The following is a 12,165-nucleotide window of genomic DNA, read 5'->3' as shown; positions in this document are numbered from 1 at the left end:
GCATCTGAATCATGTGGAAATCTGGTACAAATGCAGAATCTTAGGCTCAGTCCCACATCCAGTGAATTGGGCTCTTCATTATAACAAGATCTCCAGGAGAGTTTATGCAAGTTAAAGTTTGAGAAACCTGGGGTCTGTGGATCTGCATCATCAGCATTGCCTGGGACTTGTTTAAAATGCAAACCTCAGATGTCACCTGGGAATCATCACCAGACTCAAAATCCCTGCAGTTGGGGGCCCAGGAATCCATGGCTTAGCAAACTCTACAGGAGGTTGAGAAACACTGTCCTGCTCAAAGCGAGGTCCTCAAACCAGCAGCAAAACACTGACTACTTATTAGAGATTTAGCATTGCAGCCTTCACTCTAGACCTACTGAAGCAAACCGGCATTGTAACAAGACTCTCAGTAGATGTGGATGTTCATTTGCACTTGGGAAGCACTGCTTCGAGCAATAAAGACATTTCAGGAACTCACATGACAAGGAGTCTGAGTGAGAACAGTTGAAGTCTGGTGAAGCAGCTTGATGAGGTCATCAAAGACCCAATCTCCACCCCTTTCCGTCTCATCAAAAATGATACTGTTCCTTACAGACAGCTGGAGAATCTTCTGGCGTCTTTTCGATATTCAAGGAGTGAAGACAAAGCTAATGCAGTAGCTGCTTTACTGGTCCCTCCACATCTGCTCTGATGTCTGTCATCAGCGTGGCATCCAGCCAATGGGAACTGCCATCCTGATTTGCCCAGGACTAAAGAGTTTTCCCAGGTGTGGGAACGTTGGTGCTAAAACCGGGACAACCCCAGGCAAACTGGGATTGTGGATCACCTTAACTTACTTGATTATGAAGTCAGATCAGGTTCCTCCACTATTCAGAATCTTAGTTCCTATAATCACAATCCAGAGTCCTCTTGGAGTGTATCCACAAATCAGGCACTTCCCCACCCTTACTTCTGGGGTTCCACCTCCTGCTATTTTCCTTCTAGCTTCCTTCTACTTCTCTCTCCAGTTGAACAGCTCTCCTGGTCCTCCTCAACCAGAACAGGCCCACTCCTGCCTCAGAAGTGGCAGGGAGTTTGCTGTTCCCACTCAGAGTGCTCTTTACCCCTAATATCTGGATGACTTGCATACACTGCAAGTCTCTTTTCTCACACCACCTTGACAATGAAGCTATCCCCATCACCTTTTCCCTGCTTTATCATCCTCGATGTACTCAGCATTATTGCACAGATGTTTACTTATTATTTGGATTATTTCTTGTATTGTCACTGGAGTGTCTATACCACATGGGCAGGGGTTTTTGTCTGTTTTATTCACACTGTAATCTTGGTGTTTAGAATAACATCCAGCACATAGTAAGTGCTCGATAAATATTCTTGTTTTATGATGAACTTGCTGATTAGTCCTTCCTGTTCCTGGTTTGGTTCTTACACTCTCTGCTACTGTCTGTCTTGATCATTGTTTCTCATCCCCACACCTCTTTATATTTATGCTATATTTATGCATACACACAGATATACACTCAGATATGTATATATAAGCTCGCCTATGTCTACAATGAGAAGACAGCATTAATCTCTACAACTAGTGTGTCAGCTTTCTTCCATGATACCTTTGCCTTTGGAGTAGAAGGTGCACCTCACTTGCCACATAACTTTGTCCCTACTGGCCATCACTGATTGCAACAGTGTGGTCACCCAGGAGGGGTCAATTCATTCACTTGTCCTATAACCCATCAGATTTTCTCTCTTAAGCATTTGAACTAAGAGACCGGAATGGACCTGGCAGCTGTTCAAGAAAACATATTATTCGAACTGCTAGAGAAAAAGTCATTTAAGGACACTTGTTAGAGAACAGTAAGGCCGGCTTTATCCAAGAGGGGGAGCATCATGATGGGTATAGGGACCAGTGCGTCTTGTAGTAAGGGAGGAGATTGGACTCAGTTCTGATTCCAACAGTGACAACTGGAGATTTATATCCAAGGAGCAGGGTAGGAGTCAGGGATATAAAATCACCAAGAGGAAACATCAGAACCAGGGGAATTCTTACTGAAGGCAAGCCAGTGTGGTAAGATATGGAGGGTGATCAGATACCAAGGGTGGGGGATTTTTGCTAAACTGATTTAGCAGGATTCTTACTCAAACTGGATTCTACAAGGATAGAGAGGAAAGTCCAAGGTTGGACCTAGTCCAGCAGAATCCAAGGAGAGAGTCTTTGTCAGAGGTCCCACTGGGATGGCCATAAAGGACCCTGTTCACCAGCTAGAGAAAGTCAGTCTGCAGAGTGAAGAGGACAGACTGAACCAAGTTGTAGGAAGAAGGAGCAATAATTATGTGATTCTATAGCACAGAGGTTAATGGCAAGAGCTGAGGGTCAAAGGGACCCAAGTGGGGCTTGGGCACATGGCTCAACCTTCCCAACCCCCACCGTCCTGCCACAATGTGTGAGATATCTAGGTTCTTGCTGCTCCTCTTGGAATAGCACAGAGTTTCCTCAATATTGCTGTGAACTCTAAATTTACTATCTAGGAAATAGACAAGAAATTTAATCTCTACCCCAAATATGACATTGACTTTCTTTTCTTTTCTTTTCTTTTTTTTTAAGATTTTATTTATTTATTTATTTGACAGAGAGAGACACAGCGAGAGAGGGAACACAAGCAGGGGGAGTGGGAGAGGGAGAAGCAGGCTTCCAGCTGAGCAGGGAGCCCGATGCGGGGCTTGATCCCAGGACCCTGGGATCATGACCTGAGCCGAAGACAGACGCTTAACAACTGAGCCACCCAGGCGCCCCGACATTGACTTTCTTTAGCTCATTGGGAGAATCATCCATTCTCCAGCCAGAAGTGGAGGCTGGCAGCATGGTGTCTCTAATGGGGATCTGGGCTGGGGAACAGGTGAGGTCAGACGGGGCAATTCTAAGAAGTGAGCCCTTAGAGGCTAAGGAATGAGAAATAGGACAGCTGATATTTCTATGTCTGCTTGCAACAAGCAGGATTAGGGTCAGGGTAAGGGAGAGGCTAAGAAAATCCACTTCAAAGTAATTACTGCATGGCAGAAATACCATAAAAAATGGGAAGAAAGGCACTTCTCTATCTCACAGATCAAATCCTAAAAGTCTGAAGTGTGGAACTGAAATGTTTCTATTTTACTATTATATGTTAACTCATTCCTTCATTTACTTACACTAAGTTGCACACGTTAATATTTAATATCTAGTTCTGTGGGGTTTTTTTTTTAAGATTTTTATTTATTTATTTAACAGAGAGAGAGAGCACAAGTAGACAGAGCGGCAGACAGAGGGAGAGGGAGAAGCAGACTCTCCGCCGAGCAGGGAGCCTGATGCAGGGCTCGATCCCAGGACCCTGGGATCATGACCTGAGCTGAAGGCAGCCGCTTAAACGACTGAGCCACTCAGGCGCCCCTAGTTCTGTGGTTTTGATTCTATTTCTTTTCTCCCCCCACAACAAGTTTTAGTGATCAACAGAGTATGACTGACAAATTTGTATGTATTGAAGGTGTACAATGTGATGTTTTGATAGATGCAGACACTGTGAAATAATCACAGTTAAGCTGATTAACACACCCATCCCCTCTCATAGTTACCATTTTTATTTTTGATGAGAACACTGAAGATGCACTGTCAGCATATTTCAGGATTACAAACGTGTATTGTTAGCTCTAGTCCCCATGCTGTACACCAGATCCCCCGAATTCATTCATCTTATACAACTGAAAGTTCACATCCTTTGACCAGTATCTCCCCATTCCTCCCTGCCCCCAGCTCCTGGCAATCACCATTCTACCCACTGCTGCTATATACCCAGCTTTCTTAGATTCCACATGTAAGTGAGATCATGCCATATGTGTCCTTCTGTGCCTGGCTTATTTCACTTAGTATCACATCCTCCAGATTGATCCATGTTGTTGCAAATGTCAACATGTCTTTCTTCTTTCAAGCTGAATAATATATGTATCTATATATTTCTGGCATATCTTGTTTATCCATTCATGCTCTGATAGACACTTAGAATGTTTCCATATCTTGGCTATTGTAAGGAATGCTGCAGTGCACAAGGGAATGCAGATATGCTTTATTTTTTTTAAGTTAATAAAATTAAATTTTATTTTATTATGTTAGTCACCATACAGTACACCATTAGTTTTTGATGTAGTGTTCCATGATTCATTGTTTTTGTGTAACACCCAGTGTTCTATGCAATACATGCCCTCCTTAATACCCATTGCCGGGCTAACCCATTTCTCTTACCCCCCACCCCTCTAAAACCCTCAGTTTCTCAGAGTCCATAGTCTCTCATGGCTCATCTCCCCCTCCGATTTCCCCCCCTTCATTTTTCCCTTCCTTCTCCTAATGTCCTCCATGCTATTCCTTATGTTCCACAAATAAGTGAAACCATATGATAATTGACTTTCTCTGCTTGACTTATTTCACTTAACATAATCTCCTGTTCCATCCATGTTGATGTAAAAGTTGGGTATTTATCTTTTCTGAGGGCTGAGTAATATTCCATTGTATATATGGACCACATCTTCTTTATCCATTCATCTGTTGAAGGTCATCTCGGCTCTTTCCACAGTTTGGCTATTGCGGATATTGCTGCTATGAACACTGGGGTGCATATGGCCCTTCTTTTCACTACATCTGTGTCTTTGGGGTAAATACCCAGGAATGCAATTGCTGGGTCATAGGGTGGCTCTATTTTTAATTTTTTGAGGCACCTCTGCACTGTTTCCCAAAGTGGCTGTACCAGCTTGCATTCCCACCAACAGTGTAAAAGGGTTTCCCTTTCTCCACAACCTCTCCAACATTTGTTGTTTCTTGCCTTGTCAATTTTTGCCATTCTAACTGGTGTAAGGTGGTATCTCAGTGTGGTTTTGACTTGAATTTCCCTGATGGCTAATGATGATGAACATTTTTTCATGTGTCTGTTAGCCATTTGTATGTCTTCTTTGGAGAAGTGTCTGTTCATGTCTTCTGCCCATTTTTTGACTTGATTATTTGTTTTTTTGGGTGTTGAGTTTGAGAAGTTCTGATTCCATATAAATTTTAGGATTGTTTGTTCCAGCACTTTGAAAAATGGCATTGGAATTTTGATCAGGATGGTGTTGAAGGTATAGGTTGCTCTTTGTGGCACAGACATTTTAACAATGTTTATTCTGATCCATGAGCATGGAATGTTTTTCCATCTTTCTGTGTCTTCTTCAATTTCTTTCATGAGTGTTCTGTAGTTCCTAGAGTATAGATCCTTTACCTCTTTAGTTAGGTTTACTCCAAGGTATCTTATGGAAAGAATTAATAAGATCGATAAACCATTGGCCAGACTTATCCAAAAGAAAAGAGAAAGGACCCAAATTAATAAAATTATGAATGAAAGGGGAGAGATCACGACTAACACCATGGAAATAGAAACAATTATTAGAAATTATTATCAACAACTATATGCCAATAAATTAAGCAACCTGGAAGAAATGGATGCCTTCCTGGAAACCTATAAATTAGCAAGATTGAAACAGGAAATAAATTGGCAACCTGAATAGGCCAATAACCCGTAATGTGATTGAAGCAGTGGTCAAAAACCTCCCAAAAAGCAAGAGTCCAGGGCCTGGTGGATTCCCTGGGGAATTCCACCAAACATTCAAAGAGGAAATAATACCTATTCTTCTGAAGCTGTTTCAAAAAAATAGAAACAGAAAGAAAGCTTCCAGACTCATTCTATGAGGCCAGTATTACCTTGATCCCCAAACCAGGCAAAGACCCCATCAAAAAGGAGAATTTCAGACTGATATCCCTGATGAATATGGATTCCAAAATCCTCAACAAAATCCTAGCTAATAGGATCCAACAGTACATAAAAAGGATCATCCACCACGACCAAGTGGGATTTATCCCTGGGATGCAAGGGTGGTTCAACATTCAAAAATCAATCAATGTGATAGAACACATTAATAAGAGAGAGAAGAACCATATCATCCTCTCAATTGATGCAGAAAAAGCATTTGACAAAATACAGCATCCTTTCCTGATTTAAACTCTTCAGAGTATAGGGATAGAAGGAACATTCCTCAAGTTCATAAAATCCATCTATGAAAAACCCACAGCGACTATCATCCTCAATGGGGAAAAGCTTCCTTTAAGATCAGGAACGTGACAAGGATGCCCACTCTCGCCACTATTGTTCAACATAATATTAGAAGTCCTAGCAACAGCAATTTAGACAACAAAAAGAAATAAAATGTATTCAAATTGGCAAAGAAGAAGTCAAACTCTCTCTTTTCACAGATGACATGATACTTTATGTGGAAAATCCAAAAGATTCCACCCCCAAATTACTAGAACTCATACAGCAATTCAGTAATGTGGCAGGATACAAAATCAATGCACAGAAATCAGTTGCTTTCCTATACATAAAAATGTAACTGTAGAAAGAGAAATTAGAGAACTGATTCTATTTACACTAGCACCAAAAACCATAAGATACCTTGGAATAAACCTAACCAAACAGATACCTTTTAAAATGTTGTCAAGCATGCAGCATTGGCAGGGTGGTTGATGGCTTGGCTGATTAGTGCCCCAAATTCAGCGGTGTCTTTCTTCCTCGATCCTTATTTCTGTGTCCAATGAGTTACTAAGTGATCTGAGAATTCTATGGTAAGCATGATGTGGATATCCATGGCCTATAGAGGTTTGTATTCATGATGTTGCCTTTAATTAGACTTTGACTTGACCCATGGAAATTACACCAACAGATTGTGGTCCTCTTGAAACTGCCAAGACTCCTTGAGAAATAGGAAATAAGACTCTACAATTCCCTCCCTGTTATCAGTTATCAGTTAGAAGCTGGGGGAGCTGTGGCCAAGAGGACAAACTTTCTTCTGTGTGTTGAGTGTTCAACATCTTATTTCCTGGTTCTAGAACACCTATAGTATTCAGTTGAGCTGGTGGAGGGCTGGCCTGAGGGGCATCTCTTGAGAGGGGCATGTCTGGATTTCAAAGTGTGTGTTAACTTAGATAGAGCCAATATTTCAATGGTTTTTATTTGCTTTCAGATACCATGTCTAATGTCTTTGGAAGTAAAAACAACATTGAAAGTAGTGGTTGGTTTTCTGACTTTAAAAAAGAAGAAAGAAAGCAGTGGTTCTCAACTGGGGGCCATTTGGTGTCCCCACAGGGGACACTTAGTATTGTTTGCAGACAATTTTGGTGGTTGTGACTTAAGTGAGGGTGTTCCTGGAATTTAGTGGGTGGAGGCCAGGGGTGCCACCCCCACACCCTCCAGTGCAGGGGCCAGCCCTTGCGATGAGGAATTATCCAAGCTAAAATGTCAATACTGCCGAGACTGAGCAAGGAAGGTATAAGTTTTTTTTTTTTTAATTTTAATGGCATGAGCTAAAACAAAAACAACAACAAAAATGCACCAAATTGGTAAAACAAACAAACAAACAAACAAACTCATGGGGAGATTCATTGGCAGCAAACTCAAAACCTTCATGAAATTTTTGACCATTGGTGTAGTTGATTTTTTTCTTAAGTTCCAGTATGGAGTATCTCCTTTCTCTGGACTTGTCAGCATGTACATATGAACATCTGAAGCTGACAGAGGATTTGGAATTTGGGGAAAGTTTAGGGCCAGTCCATGAGGCTCTTCAGGGAGTCCTGAGTCACGTAAATAGAGTCTAAAGAGAATTGATTTCTCTGTCCTGTCGAAAGAATCTATCCCAAATGGACAGTGAGGGAATCTTACCAATGCACATTCTCTCCTCTCTCTCTGGCACAAAACAGGACACTTTCTGGTCCCCGGGACTGTTGGTGTAGTGAATATAGTATTAATTAAAGGGGTGAGATCTCACAAACCAAGGTTGTGAAGGAGTGCTTAACGAAAACAGTGAGTGGCAGTGTAGCCTAGTCAGAGGTTGAGCTTTGTTGCTTCCCCATTGTGTTATCTTGGGCAAGTTCCGGAACTACTATGACCCTCAGATTCCTGTGCTGTAAAATGGGGCTGAGAAGAGACTCTGCTTCTTGAGAATGTCAGGGGGAATCCATGAGATGGCTGTATCTGGAAGGTGGTTATCAGGGGTTAATGCTTACTCAACACTAGGTATCACTCTTGGTGATACTGTTTCCCTGTGCACCTGCTCTGCTGTAGCTTTCAGCATAAATACCACTATACTATTTTTAAATTTAATTTTTAAAAACTTTATTGGGATATAATTGGCACATAACATTGTGTAAGGTTGAGGTGTACCCCATGTTGATTTGGTACATTTATATATGGCAGTATGATGACCACCTTAGCTTTAGCTAACATCTTGTGGCATCTCATAAGCACCATTTCTTGTTTGTCAGAGGAACCAATGAGATCTAGTCAGCAGTCTTTTTATTTTATTTTATTTTATTATGTTCTGTTAGTCACCATACAGTACATCATTAGTTTTTGATGTAGTGTCCCATGATTCATTGTTTGCTTATAACACCCAGTGCTCCATGCAATATATGCCCTCCTTAATACCCATCATCAGGCTAACCCATACCTCCACCCCTTCCCCTCTAAAACCCTCAGTTTGTTTTTCAGAGTCCATTGTTTTTCAGAGTCCACCCTACTCATGGTTCATCCCCCCTTCATTTTTCCCTTCCTTCTCTTAATGTCCTCCATGCTATTCCTTATGTTCCACAAATAAGTGAAACCATATGATAATTGACTTTCTCTGCTTGACTTATTTCACTTAGCATAATCTCCTCCAGTCCCATCCATGTTGATGTAAAAGTTGGGTATTCATCCTTTCTGATGGATGAGTAATATTAAAAATAGCCTGTCAGCAGTCTTAAGGTTTATACTATGGTTCTGTTGTCTATCATCACTATGCTGTGCATTTGATCTCCAGGACTTACCTACTAGTTCCAAGTTAGTTTCCTTAAACAACATCTCCCCAGGTCTGCCCCCATCCACCCAGCCTCTGATAACCACCATTCTACTGTCTGTTTTTATGAGGTCAGCTTCAGAACCATGATTGAATTGGATGGGTATGAAACAGGCTTCAACAGAGAGGTTGAATTCAGGATTACATAGTCTCAGATTCAGGAGAGGACACTCTAAGGGGAACCCTCTTAGACTGTTGGTGGGAATGCAAGTTGGTACAGCCACTTTGGAAAACAGTGTGGAGGTTCCTCAAGAAGTTAAAAATAGAGCTACCCTATGACACAGCAATTGCACTCCTGGGTATTTACCCCAAAGACACAAATGTAGTGAAAAGAAGGGGCACATGCACTCCAGTGTTCATAGCAGCAATGTCCTCAATAGCCAAACTATGGAAGGAGGCAAGATGCCCTTCAACAGACAAATGGATAAAGAAGATGTGGTAAATATATACAATGGAATATTACTCAACCATTAGAAAGGATGAATACCCACCATTTGCATCGACATGGATGGGACTGGAGGGGATTATGCTAAGTGAAATAAGTTAAGCAGAGAAAAAAATTATCATATGTTTCACTCATATGTGGAACATAAGGAATAGCATGGAGGACATTAGGAGAAGGAAGGGAAAACTGAAGAGGGGGAAATCAGAGGGGGAGACAAACCATGAGAGACTATGGACTCTGGGAAACAAACTGAGGGTTTCAGAGGGGAGGGGTGGAGGATGGGTTAGCCCGGTGATGGGTATTGAGAAGGGCACATGTTGCAAGGAACACTGGGTGTTATCCGCAAACAATGAATCATGGAACACTACATCAAAAACTGATGATGTAATGTATGGTGATTAACATAACATAATAAAATTAAATTAAAAAAATAAACAAAAACTAATGAAGTGCTGTATGGTGACTAATATAACATAACAAAAAAAGAAGTTATGTATGAGCTGCTTGAAAGAAAATTGGGAATTTTAAAAAAAAAAAGGAGGGGACACTTGCTTCTTCAACCTCCATGGAGCCTCACCCTTGCTGATGGGTCCACATGTTCCACCTTCCCCTCTGCTCTATTTTTTCTTCTCCTCTTTCCTCTTCCCCCTGGTAAAATCTAAGCCAGAGTTACAGGGCAAGGTGAGCTGGGAGGAAAGTGTTAGGGAGTGGTCAATCTGTTCCAGTTCTATTGGGGGAAGGCACTCTAGATCTGCAGGAACCACACCCATCACTGACCACTTGGGTCCACCTACCTCTCAGGAACATTGAGCTGGCCCCTACCTGCTGGGCTGTAGGGGAGGAGGCTATTCCCCTTATACTGACTGTGGAGTTGATATTGGTTCACAACTCGCCCTCTTGGGAAGATCCTGGCTGTGATCTGAAATTGGCCCCATTGCTCCAGGGCAGGGAGAGACTGAAGAAGGAGGCAGGCCACTCCAGGTTGGGAGGTGGCAGGTTTAATAAGGAAAGGGAACTTACATATAGGGTTTGTCTTGGGCAACAGCAAGACAAATGGATCCCCACACCCATCCACCAAATCTTGTAAGTCTGCATATAGAGAGGAGGGGCTTGACTGGGTTTAGTCACGTATGCACCACATCACTATCTCAAGGTGATGTCCTTGGAGAAGCCTCTGGGAGCAGGAAAGGTAAGGAGAACCTGCTTTGCAAGGACAGGTGAGGGGGTGAGGGGGTGAGGAGCCTCTGAGTGTCTGAGTCCTGCTCATAGGTCAATTGGTGGTTATGTCTTTTCGATGACCTCCCTCAGCAGTTGGGTTGGCAGACTTGGGAAATAGAACCATCTGGGTTCCAACGGTTTCATCAGAACAACCAGAATGACTCATACAAAAAAGATAAGGTGGGGTTTTCACTGCTAGGGCAATCAAGCTCTTTGCTAAAGGAGCAGAACTTTGTCTTCAAAATAATCAGGTGGTCACCCTGATTAAAACTCATGAGTGTCACCAAAAAGGTAGGATTTCTGTATTGATGGGGCTGGTGGTGGTGGTGGTGAGGCGTATGATACTTTTCTCAAAGGCTGAATACTCTCACAGCTTCTATTCTCCAGTATCATTTTACATTCTCTGAAAAGACACAGTAGTACTTCTTAAGTCACTATATAAGTAACCCATCTTTGTTCTAGGAAAACAGAAAATACAGATGAGCAAAACTGAAAACTACCTGGAAATGACCACTCTTCACATCCTGGTCTATGTCTCTCCACACTTTTTCCTTCCAGTATGTATGAGTAATAAACATTTATTTTGTGTTGGTCTTTTCAAATCAGCCTCCTGCCACACCAGCTTAAACCTGATGTAAGTGTTTAGCAGCTTCCAAAGAAGAGACCATTTTATTAAGTTTGCTAGCATTTATCAGTTTTATAAAATTGATTAAAACCTTAATGAAATGTATCCACATGTTGTAAGGAGAAAGGGAACTTAATCTATTTAAGTGAATAAACTATTCTGCTGGTAGGAGTGGTATCTATGGAAATGATAAATTTACTTATGTTTAACACGCTGCCCTTCTTTGTAATCAAGACAGTATGTTCTATGTTGTAAATCAAGTACTGTCCCTGGGAGAAACAAGCAGGTTGCTAGGGATATTCAGAAGCCCACTGAAGGATTTAAGGAAGATTCCTGAAATGTTAATTCCTTCCTTTTATTTTTCTCAGGGCTTTCTTGCTTGGTCTTTGTCGTGAGGACACAAGACATCAGGCTATGGTATGTTGGCACTTGAAACCAAAAGCAAGTTCTTTTTTTTTTTTAAAGAGTTTATTTATTTATTTATTTATTTGAGAGTGGGAGAGAAACAGCATGAGAAGGGAGAGGGTCAGAGGGAGAAGCAGGCTCCCCACTGAGCTGGGAGCCCAATGTGGGACTCGATGCCAGGACTCCAGGATCATGACCTGAGCTGAAGGCAGTTCCTTAACCAACTGAGCCACCCAGGCACCCCCAAAAGCAAGCTCTTTTTAATAAAATCACTGCCCAGTGTATCTGGATGGGAATACCCAGCGCAACAGGGCACAGTCCATCAGGATGTGGTCTTTCTCCCGTGGCCTCAACAGACAACTCTAAAGTCTGGCATCATTTTTTTTTTTTTTGAGAGAGAGAGAGAGAGCATCAACAGGGGGAGGGACAAAAGGAGAGGGACAAGCAGACTCCCTGCTGAGCAGGGAGCCCAATGGCAGGGCTTGATCCCAAGATCCTGAGATCATGACCCGATCCGAAGGCAGATGCTTAACTGACTGAG

The sequence above is a fragment of the Mirounga angustirostris genome, unplaced genomic scaffold (assembly GCF_029215605.1).
Source record: "Mirounga angustirostris isolate CCGP_5_RB_7025 unplaced genomic scaffold, mMirAng1.0.hap1 SCAF_1, whole genome shotgun sequence".
In the NCBI taxonomy this organism is placed as follows: domain Eukaryota; kingdom Metazoa; phylum Chordata; class Mammalia; order Carnivora; family Phocidae; genus Mirounga; species Mirounga angustirostris.
The sequence above is the reverse complement of the archived record's forward strand: the minus strand, read 5'-3'. Positions refer to the sequence as shown.